The 10,483-nt window shown below is 43.3% G+C and overlaps 1 long non-coding RNA gene across 2 annotated transcripts; it reads right to left on the bottom strand.

Moving 5' to 3' along the window:
- Window positions 1–782: 782 nt before the first annotated feature.
- LOC119338177 lies at window positions 783–8,134 on the bottom strand. 2 transcript variants are annotated; one of them, XR_005163824.1, is made up of 11 exons: window positions 7,993–8,134; window positions 7,201–7,506; window positions 6,433–6,577; window positions 5,641–5,850; window positions 4,873–5,017; window positions 4,081–4,290; window positions 3,322–3,457; window positions 2,205–2,350; window positions 1,548–1,964; window positions 1,245–1,303; window positions 783–1,142 (listed from the first exon to the last, which is right to left on the bottom strand). It is a non-coding gene; the product is annotated as an uncharacterized LOC119338177 (long non-coding RNA). The 2 variants fall into 2 exon arrangements; XR_005163823.1 differs by having other exon boundaries at window positions 1,245–1,964.
- Window positions 8,135–10,483: the final 2,349 nt, after the last annotated feature.

The following is a 10,483-nucleotide window of genomic DNA, read 5'->3' as shown; positions in this document are numbered from 1 at the left end:
AATAAAGGAGGCTGCGGGATTAAAGGATTGCCTAATTTCGAGGTGAAAGCGTTGGTTTTGGTAGAGAATTAAAGGATGGTTTCCTTGTTTCGAGGTGGGATACTGAACGAGGTTGACTAATCCGGCTTGGAAAGCGCTAGGATTGACGGATTGATTCCCAGGTCTCTTGGAAAGCGCTAGTATAATTGATCCATCCAGCTTGGAAAGCGCTGGGATTGATTGATTCATGCCTTTTGAAGCGCATGCACAGGGGTTTGATTTTCCTCTCTAAGATCTGTTACGCTTCTTCTTCTTCTTTGGGTTTGATTTCCTTTGATTTGATTTCCCTCTATCTAAGATCTGTTATGTTTTCTTTAACTGAAAAAAAAAGATCTGTTACGTTTCATTTTCGTTTTTGGGTTTGATTTCCCTATCTGCCTGTTAAGTTTCCTTTTTTTCCACAATATGGTTCTTATGTTTCCTAATATAAGTAGTACTCCCTCAAATAATTCCAGGTAGTAGTTTCATACGTGGAATTTTTAAACTAACTCTAATTTATCTCCTAATTACTAAGATACTGAAAAATGGACCAGCTAAATAGATAGGTAGTATATTATAGAGAAGAGAACAAAAGTAAGATAAAATGAGCGCTCTTGTAGGTTTTTGTATATAACAGAAAGAAAATCTACTACCAGGCAGATTCAACGGCCTGCCCCGGATGTGATGTGAGGATCAGAACAACCTAGCTTGATATACACCAGGAAGCAAAATGGAAACAAAAATGGCTCCAGGAGCACATTCATTACATATGAGCGAGCATTTGAATTTCCACAAAATCTTACATCTCTGGCGCCATTACAAATTCATCAAAACAAAAAAGATTGGGTGGGTACATACAAGCACTAGTCCATGTTTTGTTGAATCAAAACAAAAAAAGGCACCAAACCATACGTATACAAGCTACAACCAATCCCAACACTAGAGGTTTGCACATGACGACGATCATCTTGTGCTGACGGTGCAAACAAAGGGCAAAACACCCGTCCAACTCCAGTGCTCAGGGATACCGGCCTAGGGCTTTGATATGTCTTCGACGGCATCCCGGACTCACTCCACGGGTAACAGGCCGGTCTTCGTTAGGCTGAGGTTCAGCTCTGCAATGTCTGCATAAATAGCATCAAACGGTTTTTCTGAGTCACAATCAAACTAGACTGGCACTAATTAAGGAAGGAATTTGGTAGTTATCAGAGTGAAGCAGAGAGAACCTTTCCAGCTGTGGATTGAACCATTGAAGTAAACAGTGGATCTCAACTTCCGAGACAAGCTGCAAACAGAACAGAGTAGAGCATTTCAGCAAGAAAGTGAATGGCAAAAAGTAAAAACAACACGGAAGAGTGAATTCATTGTTGTAAAATAGCTTTACTGATCAATGTGAGTCTGTGATGTTATGTTCACAGTTGAACAACATGCATGGTGAACTGAGAATTAAAATTGTCAGGCATATGAATGCAGTTTGAGAGGAAGAGAAGATCATCCTTCTTTAGGATTTAAAGCAAGACCCAGCCCACCATCGGCATCTCGAGGACCCACACGAAGATCTTCACCAGGAGGCCAGGTGACCCAAGGATCTGGTCGTAAGAACCTGGTCACCAAAAATTAGAATTCAGCAGCAAGAACCTTTGACATTGGAACCACAGCCAACGAAGAACTCTTTGGTGCAGTGGCGAGGAGTCCATATCTATCCAAACAAACTACGAAGCCTGCCAGTCCGACAAGAAACAACGACTCATCACATTGCAATTTGGGAAATGTTGTCTAGTGCTTCAAACCATTGGCTCCTGAGGGTAGATTTCCTTGCCAGTTTTGGGGGTCATCAACAAGATCATCGACCGGAGCAACTTCACAAACTCCCTGTCGCTACAACATCTCATCTCTGACAAACATAACTTTCCCACCATCAAATTCCACACTCGCAAGTGCTGCAGCTGCAAGGAAAACAAAAAATATTAGACCAATGCACAGATAGTCTGCTACAGTAAAAAAGCTATATATTCCGCACAAGACTGATCGAAACAAGAAATTTTCAAGTATAGTTATTTATTACAGAATCACATAGCGACGCAGGGGAAAAGAATGCTTCTCAAGTCTTACTAAGACAGACATATAAGATAAGGAATTTTGTCTAGTGCTTCCAACGCTCGGCTCCCGCAGGTAGATTTCCTTACCAATTCTGGGTGTCATCAACATTCTCAATGGATCATCAACCTGAGCAACTTATCAAACTTCATGCCGCTACAGCATCTCATCTCTGACAAACTGGTGGCATACATAGCTTTGCCACCATCAAACTCCATACCTGCAAGTGATGTGGCTGCAAGGAAAACAAAAAATATTAGACGAGTGCACAACTAGTTCACAAATTTCTTTGGACACTAACACAACATTTGAGCCCAAGAACAGAGAACGGAACATAACAGTCAGGGGACCAAAGCAGACTTAAAAGCAAACCAAGCAAGTTTGAACTTCTCAAAGTTCCAAAGGCATAAAACCAAAGTTTTAAATAGCGCGCTAAGCATCTTAGCGCCAGACCTCTTTCAAATGCTATAGCGTGCTATAGCGAAGCTATAGCGCGCTATTTAAAATGTTTGTTCATTTGTTTGGACCAAAGTCTCTTAGCGCAAGACCTTTTTTAAACGCTATAGCGTGCTATAGCGGAGCTATAGCGGGCTATTTGAAACAGTGCATAAAACTAAAATTCTGGACCATAATAATATATGTTATTGCAAATCAAAGTGGTTTCAAATGCCATGACATTTTAAAGCCTACACGTTGGTTTGACATGATAACATGGACCCGCAAAACACTAAGCATGTAAAAAGGGGAGGCCAGGAAATGTAGTTGCACAAGAAACGTGACAATGTAGAGTTACTTTTTTCCAGAAGCATCACAAATAATAATTGAATCAGGAGCTCAATGCAAGTGCTACAGAAATATTTTCTAAAAGAAAGTGCTACAGGAATCTGCAGTGCTTCAAATATACTTATAATGGGGAAAGCTGAAGATTACCGCACGAAAGCATGAAAATGATAGAAGATCACTAATCTACAACTACTAATGCTCTCATATACATGACTTGGCAACATCTAGAAATGGGAGCCTTTGATATAAGTGACACTACTTTGTATATGAAAGTATGTAGACTAGCATACAAAGACGAGAGCAAGATTCTACACACAAATAAACAATTCTTCTGATGACAATGTGTACAAGCACTAGATCAACAGCTCGATTGCCGGAGCAGAGCATGATATGGGCATTAGCTCGGTGAGACCAAGGACTCACGTAAGAGGTAGCCGAGGATCCGACGCCGAAACAAGGCGGCGCATCACCGCTGCAGGATACTGGAATGGTAAACACCAGGTCAAGCCAAGTGCCAAAGAGAGTTGTTGGTTGGCCTGCACGCGACGCCAAGACCAACCTGCTGATACATCAATAGTATTAGTCACTGCCAATCATCCCAGATAACGAGGAAGATAAAATAAGGAATATATTTGCTCGGAAGTTAACAATAATTGTCAATAAGGCATGTTTGCAATCCGCAACTTTGTTCTAGTACTAGTATATACATAAAACACTTACAATCTGTAAAGATTATCTTGCATTACGGTAGCAAAATAAAAAATGATCATCTGCAAGGGAAACTCATCGGGTTTAAAATCAGAATCCTTAGTCTAGTCATTCAGTCAAGACAGTGCAATACAAACTAGCAGCTCAACGCCTGCGAAGTGTAATACCTATCTATTGTGTCGATACGAAAGCATAGCAGAAATGATGAAGAAGCGACATGTTTATCATGTTAGATATTACTTCATTGCCTGTGATAGTCCACTAAACCAAAATGCCTCATGGCAGACAATAAACATACTTAATAATTGCGTCACGAGCTCAATGCAGGTGGTTGAAACAAGTCAAGGCAAGCACTACAAGCATCAGCAGTGCTTTTAATATACTTATAATGCTGAAAGCTGAGGAGAACATTAATTTGAGCACACTAACCAGTTTATACCGATTGGGGAGGACCCACAGAAACTAGGAACTTACCACAAAGGGTTGTTGTAGCCAAGGACATACAACACGCCACTGATGTTGCACGACAAAAGGCCCACGCAGACAAGGCCATGGGACACCAAACCAAGGCTTCAAACCTCGCAAGAGGCTACGGTTGGGGCCCAGAACCTTTGCAACAGACTGCGGCAACAACCACCAGGTCACACCGAGGAGAGCCGCAGGTGGCACAATGCAAGGATTAACCTGCTCATACATCAAGAGAAGACGTCGTGACAAAAGTTATAACTCATTGGAATAAATTCTAAAGTATACAGGTTGGTTCGACATGATAACATGGACCTGCAAAACACTAAGCATGTAAAAAGGGGAGGCCATGAAATGTAGTTGCAAAAGAATCATGGCAATGTAGAGTTACTTTTTTCTAGAAGCATCGCAAATAATAATTGAATCATGAGCTCAATGCAAGTGTTACAGCAATATTTTCTAAAAGGAAGTGCTACAGGAATCGACCGTGGTTCAAACATACTTGTAATGGGGAAAGCTGAAGATTACAGCATGAAAGCATGCAAATGCTACAAGGTCGCTCATCTACAACTACTAATGCTCTCCTATACATGAGTTGGCAATATCTAGAAATGGGATCCTCTGAAATAAGGACACTACTTTGTATATGAAAGTATGCAGGCTAGCATACAAAGACGAGCAAGAAGCTACAAACAAATAAACAATTCTTTTGATGACAATGTATACAAGCACTAGATCAACAACTTGATGGCCGGAGCAGAGCATAGCATGGCCATTAGCTCGGTGAGACCTTGGACTCACCTAAGAGGTAGCCGAGGAGCCGACGCCAAAGTTCTGGAAACAAGGCGGTGCATCACCATCGCAGGAGACTGGGATGGTAAACACCAGGTCATGCCAAGTGCCAAAGAGTGCTGTTGGTCTGTGTGCACGCGACTCTAGGACCAACCTGCTTATACATCAATAGTATTAGTCACTGCCAATCATCCCAGATAACGAGGAACATAAAATAAGGAATATATTTGCTCGGAAGTTAACAATAATTGTCAATAAGGCATGTTTGCAATCCGCAACTTTGTTCTAGTACTAACACATACATAAAACACTTACAATCTGTAAAGATTATCTTGCATTACGGTAGCAAAATAGAAAATGATCATCTGCATGGGAAACTCATGGGGTTTAAAATCAGAATCCTTAGTCTAGTCATTCAGTCAAGACAGTGCAATACAAACTAGCAGCTCAACGCCAGCGAAGTGTAATACCTATCTATTGTGTCGATACGAAAGCATAGCAGAAATGATTAAGAAGCGACATGTTTATCATGTTAGATATTACTTCATTGCCTGTGATAGTCCACTAAACCAAAATGCCTCATGGCAGACAATAAACATACTTAATAATTGCATCACGAGCTCAATGCAGGTGGTTGAAATAAGTCAAGGCAAGCACTACAAGCATCAGCAGTGCTTTTAATATACTTTTAATGCTGAAAGCTGAGGAGAACATTAATTTGAGAACACTAACCAGTTTATACCGATTGGGGAGGACCCACAGAAACTAGGAACTTACCACAAAGGGTTGTTGTAGCCAAGGACATACAACACGCCACTGATGTTGCACGACAAAAGGCCCACGCAGACAAGGCCATGGGACACCAAACCAAGGCTTCAAACCTCGCAAGAGGCTACGGTTGGGGCCCAGAACCTTTGCAACAGACTGCGGCAACAACCACCAGGTCACACCGAGGAGAGCCGCAGGTGGCACAATGCAAGGATTAACCTGCTCATACATCAAGAGAAGACGTCGTGACAAAAGTTATAACTCAATGGAATAAATTCTAAAGTATACACGTTGGTTCGACATCATAGCATGGACCTGCAAAACACTAAGCATGTAAAAAGAGGAGGCCATGAAATGTAGTTGCAAAAGAATCATGGCAATGTAGAGTTACTTTTTTCTAGAAGCATCGCAAATAATAATTGAATCATGAGCTCAATGCAAGTGTTACAGCAATATTTTGTAAAAGGAAGTGCTACAGGAATCGACAGTGGTTCAAACATACTTGTAATGGGGAAAGCTGAAGATTACAGCATGAAAGCATGCAAATGCTACAAGGTCGCTAATCTACAACTACTAATGCTCTCCTATACATGAGTTGGCAATATCTAGAAATGGGATCCTTTGAAATAAGGACACTACTCTGTATATGAAAGTATGCAGGCTAGCATACAAAGACGAGCAAGAAGCTACAAACAAATAAACAATTCTTTTGATGACAATGTATACAAGCACTAGATCAACAACTTGATGGCCGGAGCAGAGCATAGCATGGCCATTAGCTCGGTGAGACCTTGGACTCACCTAAGAGGTAGCCGAGGAGCCGACGCCAAAGTTCTGGAAACAAGGCGACGCATCACCATCGCAGGAGACTGGGATGGTAAACACCAGGTCTTGCCAAGTGCCAAAGAGTGTTGTTGGTCTGTGTGCACGCGACTCTAGGACCAACCTGCTTATACATCAATAGTATTAGTCACTGCCAATCATCCCAGATAACGAGGAAGATAAAATAAGGAATATATTTGCTCGGAAGTTAATAATAATTGTCAATAAGGCATGTTTGCAATCCGCAACTTTGTTCTAGTACTAACACATACATAAAACACTTACAATCTGTAAAGATTATCTTGCATTACGGTAGCAAAATAGAAAATGATCATCTGCATGGGAAACTCATGGGGTTTAAAATCAGAATCCTTAGTCTAGTCATTCAGTCAAGACAGTGCAATACAAACTAGCAGCTCAACGCCAGCGAAGTGTAATACCTATCTATTGTGTCGATACGAAAGCATAGCAGAAATGATTAAGAAGCGACATGTTTATCATGTTAGATATTACTTCATTGCCTGTGATAGTCCACTAAACCAAAATGCCTCATGGCAGACAATAAACATACTTAATAATTGCATCACGAGCTCAATGCAGGTGGTTGAAATAAGTCAAGGCAAGCACTACAAGCATCAGCAGTGCTTTTAATATACTTTTAATGCTGAAAGCTGAGGAGAACATTAATTTGAGAACACTAACCAGTTTATACCGATTGGGGAGGACCCACAGAAATTAGGAACTTACCACAAAGGGTTGTTGTAGCCACGGACATACAACACGCCACTGATGTTGCACGACAAAAGGCCCACGCAGACAAGGCCATGGGACACCAAACCAAGGCTTCAAACCTCGCAAGAGGCTACGGTTGGGGCCCAGAACCTTTGCAACAGACTGCGGCAACAACCACCAGGTCACACCGGGGAGAGCCGCAGGTGGCACAATGCAAGGATTAACTTGCTCATACATCAAGAGAAGACGTCGTGACAAAAGTTATAACTTATTGGAATAAATTCTAAAGTATACACGTTGGTTCGACATGATAGCATGGACCTGCAAAACACTAAGCATGTAAAAAGGGGAGGCCATGAAATGTAGTTGCAAAAGAATCATCGCAATGTAGAGTTACTTTTTTCTAGAAGCATCACAAATAATAATTGAATCATGATCTCAATGCAAGTGTTACAGGAATATTTTCTAAAAGGAAGTGCTACAGGAATCGACAGTGGTTCAAACATACTTGTAATGGGGAAAGCTGAAGATTACAACATGAAAGCATGCAAATGGTACAAGGTCGCTAATCTACAACTACTAATGCTCTCCTATACATGAGTTGGCAATATCTAGAAATGGGATCCTTTGAAATAAGGACACTACTTTGTATATGAAAGTATGCAGGCTAGCATACAAAGACGAGCAAGAAGCTACAAACAAATAAACAATTCTTTTGATGACAATGTATACAAGCACTAGATCAACAACTCGATGGCTGGAGCAGAGCATAGCATGGCCATTAGCTCGGTGAGACCTGGGACTCACCTAAGAGGTAGCCGAGGAGCCGACGCCAAAGTTCTGGAAACAAGGCGGCGCATCACCATCGCAGGAGACTGGGATGGTAAACACCAGGTCAAGCCAAGTGCCAAAGAGAGTTGTTGGTTGGCCTGCACGTGACGCCAAGACTAACCTGCTGATACATCAATAGTATTAGTCACTGCCAATCATCCCAGATAACGAGGAAGATAAAATAAGGAATATATTTGCTCAGAAGTTAACAATAATTGTCAATAAGGCATGTTTGCAATCCGCAACTTTGTTCTAGTACTAATACATACATAAAACACTTACAATCTGTAAAGATTATCTTGCATTACGGTAGCAAAATAGAAAATGATCATCTGCATGGGAAACTCATGGAGTTTAAAATCAGAATCCTTAGTCTAGTGTGACGCCCCCGATTCAATCGTACACTAATCATGCACGCAAATGTGTACGATCAAGATCAGGGACTCACGGGAAGATATCACAACACAACTCTAAAACATAAATAAGTCATACAAGCATCATAATACAAGCCAGGGGCCTCGAGGGCTCGAATACAAGTGCTCGATCATAGACGAGTCAGCGGAAGCAACAACATCTGAGTACAGACATAAGTTAAACAAGTTTGCCTTAAGAAGGCTAGCACAAACTGGGATACAGATCGAAAGAGGCGCATGCCTCCTGCCTGGGATCCTCCTAACTACTCCTAGTCATCGTCAGCGGGCTGCACGTAGTAGTAGGCACCTCCGGTGTAGTAGGGGTCGTCGTCGACGGTGGCGTCTGGCTCCTGGACTCCAGCATCTGGTTGCGACAACCAGAAAGAAAGGAAAGGGAGAAAAAGGGGGGAGAAAGCAACCGTGAGTACTCATCCAAAGTACTCGCAAGCAAGGAACTACACTACATATGCATGGGTATATGTGTAAGGAGGCCATATCGGTGGACTGAACTGCAGAATGCCAGAATAAAAGGGGGATAGCTAGTCCTATCGAAGACTACGCTTCTGGCAGCCTCCGTCTCGCAGCACGTAGAAGAGAGTAGATTGAAGTCCTCCAAGTAGCATCTCCAAGTAGCATCTTCAAGTACCCTCTCCAGTAGCATCGCATAGCATAATCCTACCCAGCGATTCTCCCCTCGTCGCCCTGTGGAAAAGCGATCACCGGGTTGTCTGTGGAACTTGGAAGGGTGTGTTTTATTAAGTATCCGATTCGAGTTGTCATAAGGTCAAGGTACAACTCCAAGTCGTCCTGTTACCGAAGATCACGGCTATTCGAATAGATTAACTTCCCTGCAGGGGTGCACCACATAACCCAACACGCTTGATCCCATTTGGCCGGACACACTTTCCTGGGTCATGCCCGGCCGCGGAAGATCAACACGTCGCAGCCCCACCTAGGCAAAACAGAGAGGCCAGCACGCCGGTCTAAACCTAAGCGCACAGGGGTCTGGGCCCATCGCCCATAGCACACCTGCACGTTGCGAGGGCGGCCGGAAGCAGACCTAGCCTAGCAGGCGTTCCAGTCCAATCCGGCGCGCGCCGCTCCGTCGCTGACGTCTGAAGTGCTTCGGCTGATACCACGACGTCGGGATACCCATAACTACTCCCACGTAGATGGTTAGTGCGTATAGACCAAATGGCCAGACTCAGATCAAATACCAAGATCTCGTTAAGCGTGTTAAGTATCCGCGAACGCCGACCAGGGCCAGGCCCACCTGTCTCCTAGGTGGTCTCAACCTGCCCTGCCGCTCCGCCACAAAGTAACAGTCGGGGGCCGTCGGGAACCCAGGCCCACCTCTACCGGGATGGAGCCACCTGTCCTTTCAGCCCCCTCATCAGAATCACTTGCGGGTACTCATTGAGCTGACCCGACTTTAGTCACCATCTGTATAGTATGTATCTATGTATAGTATATACCCGTGATCACCTCCCGAGTGATCACGGCCCAATAGTATAGCAAGGCAGACTGACAAGAATGGAGGGCCAATGATGATAAACTAGCATCCTATACTAAGTATTTAGGATTGCAGGTAAGGTATCAACAGATGTAGCAACAATGTCAGGCTATGCATCAGAATAGGATTAACGGAAAGCAGTAACATGCTACACTACTCTAATGCAAGCAGTATAGAGGAGAATAGGCGATATCTGGTGATCAAGGGGGGGGCTTGCCTGGTTGCTCTCGCAAGGAAGGGTCATCTTCGGTGTAGTCGAACACACGGACATCGGCACCGGTCTCAGAGTCTACCGGAAAGAAGTAACAAAGGGGGAACACAATAAATAACATAGCAATAAAATGTAACACAAAGCAAGACGCGGCAATATGCGGTGCTAGGGGTGACCTATCGTAGTGGTAGGTGATATCGGCGAAGGGGGGAAACATCCGGGAAAGTATTCCCGGTGTTTCGCATTTTCGGACAGATGAACTGGAGGTGAAAAGTTGCAGGTTCACTATGCTAGGGACGTGTAGCGGACGAACGGGCTACATATCCGGAT

Source organism: Triticum dicoccoides, chromosome 7B, assembly GCF_002162155.2.
Source record: "Triticum dicoccoides isolate Atlit2015 ecotype Zavitan chromosome 7B, WEW_v2.0, whole genome shotgun sequence".
Classification (NCBI taxonomy): Eukaryota; Viridiplantae; Streptophyta; class Magnoliopsida; order Poales; family Poaceae; genus Triticum; species Triticum dicoccoides.
Note: the sequence above shows the minus strand (reverse complement) of the source record. Positions and strands in the feature narration are given on the sequence as shown.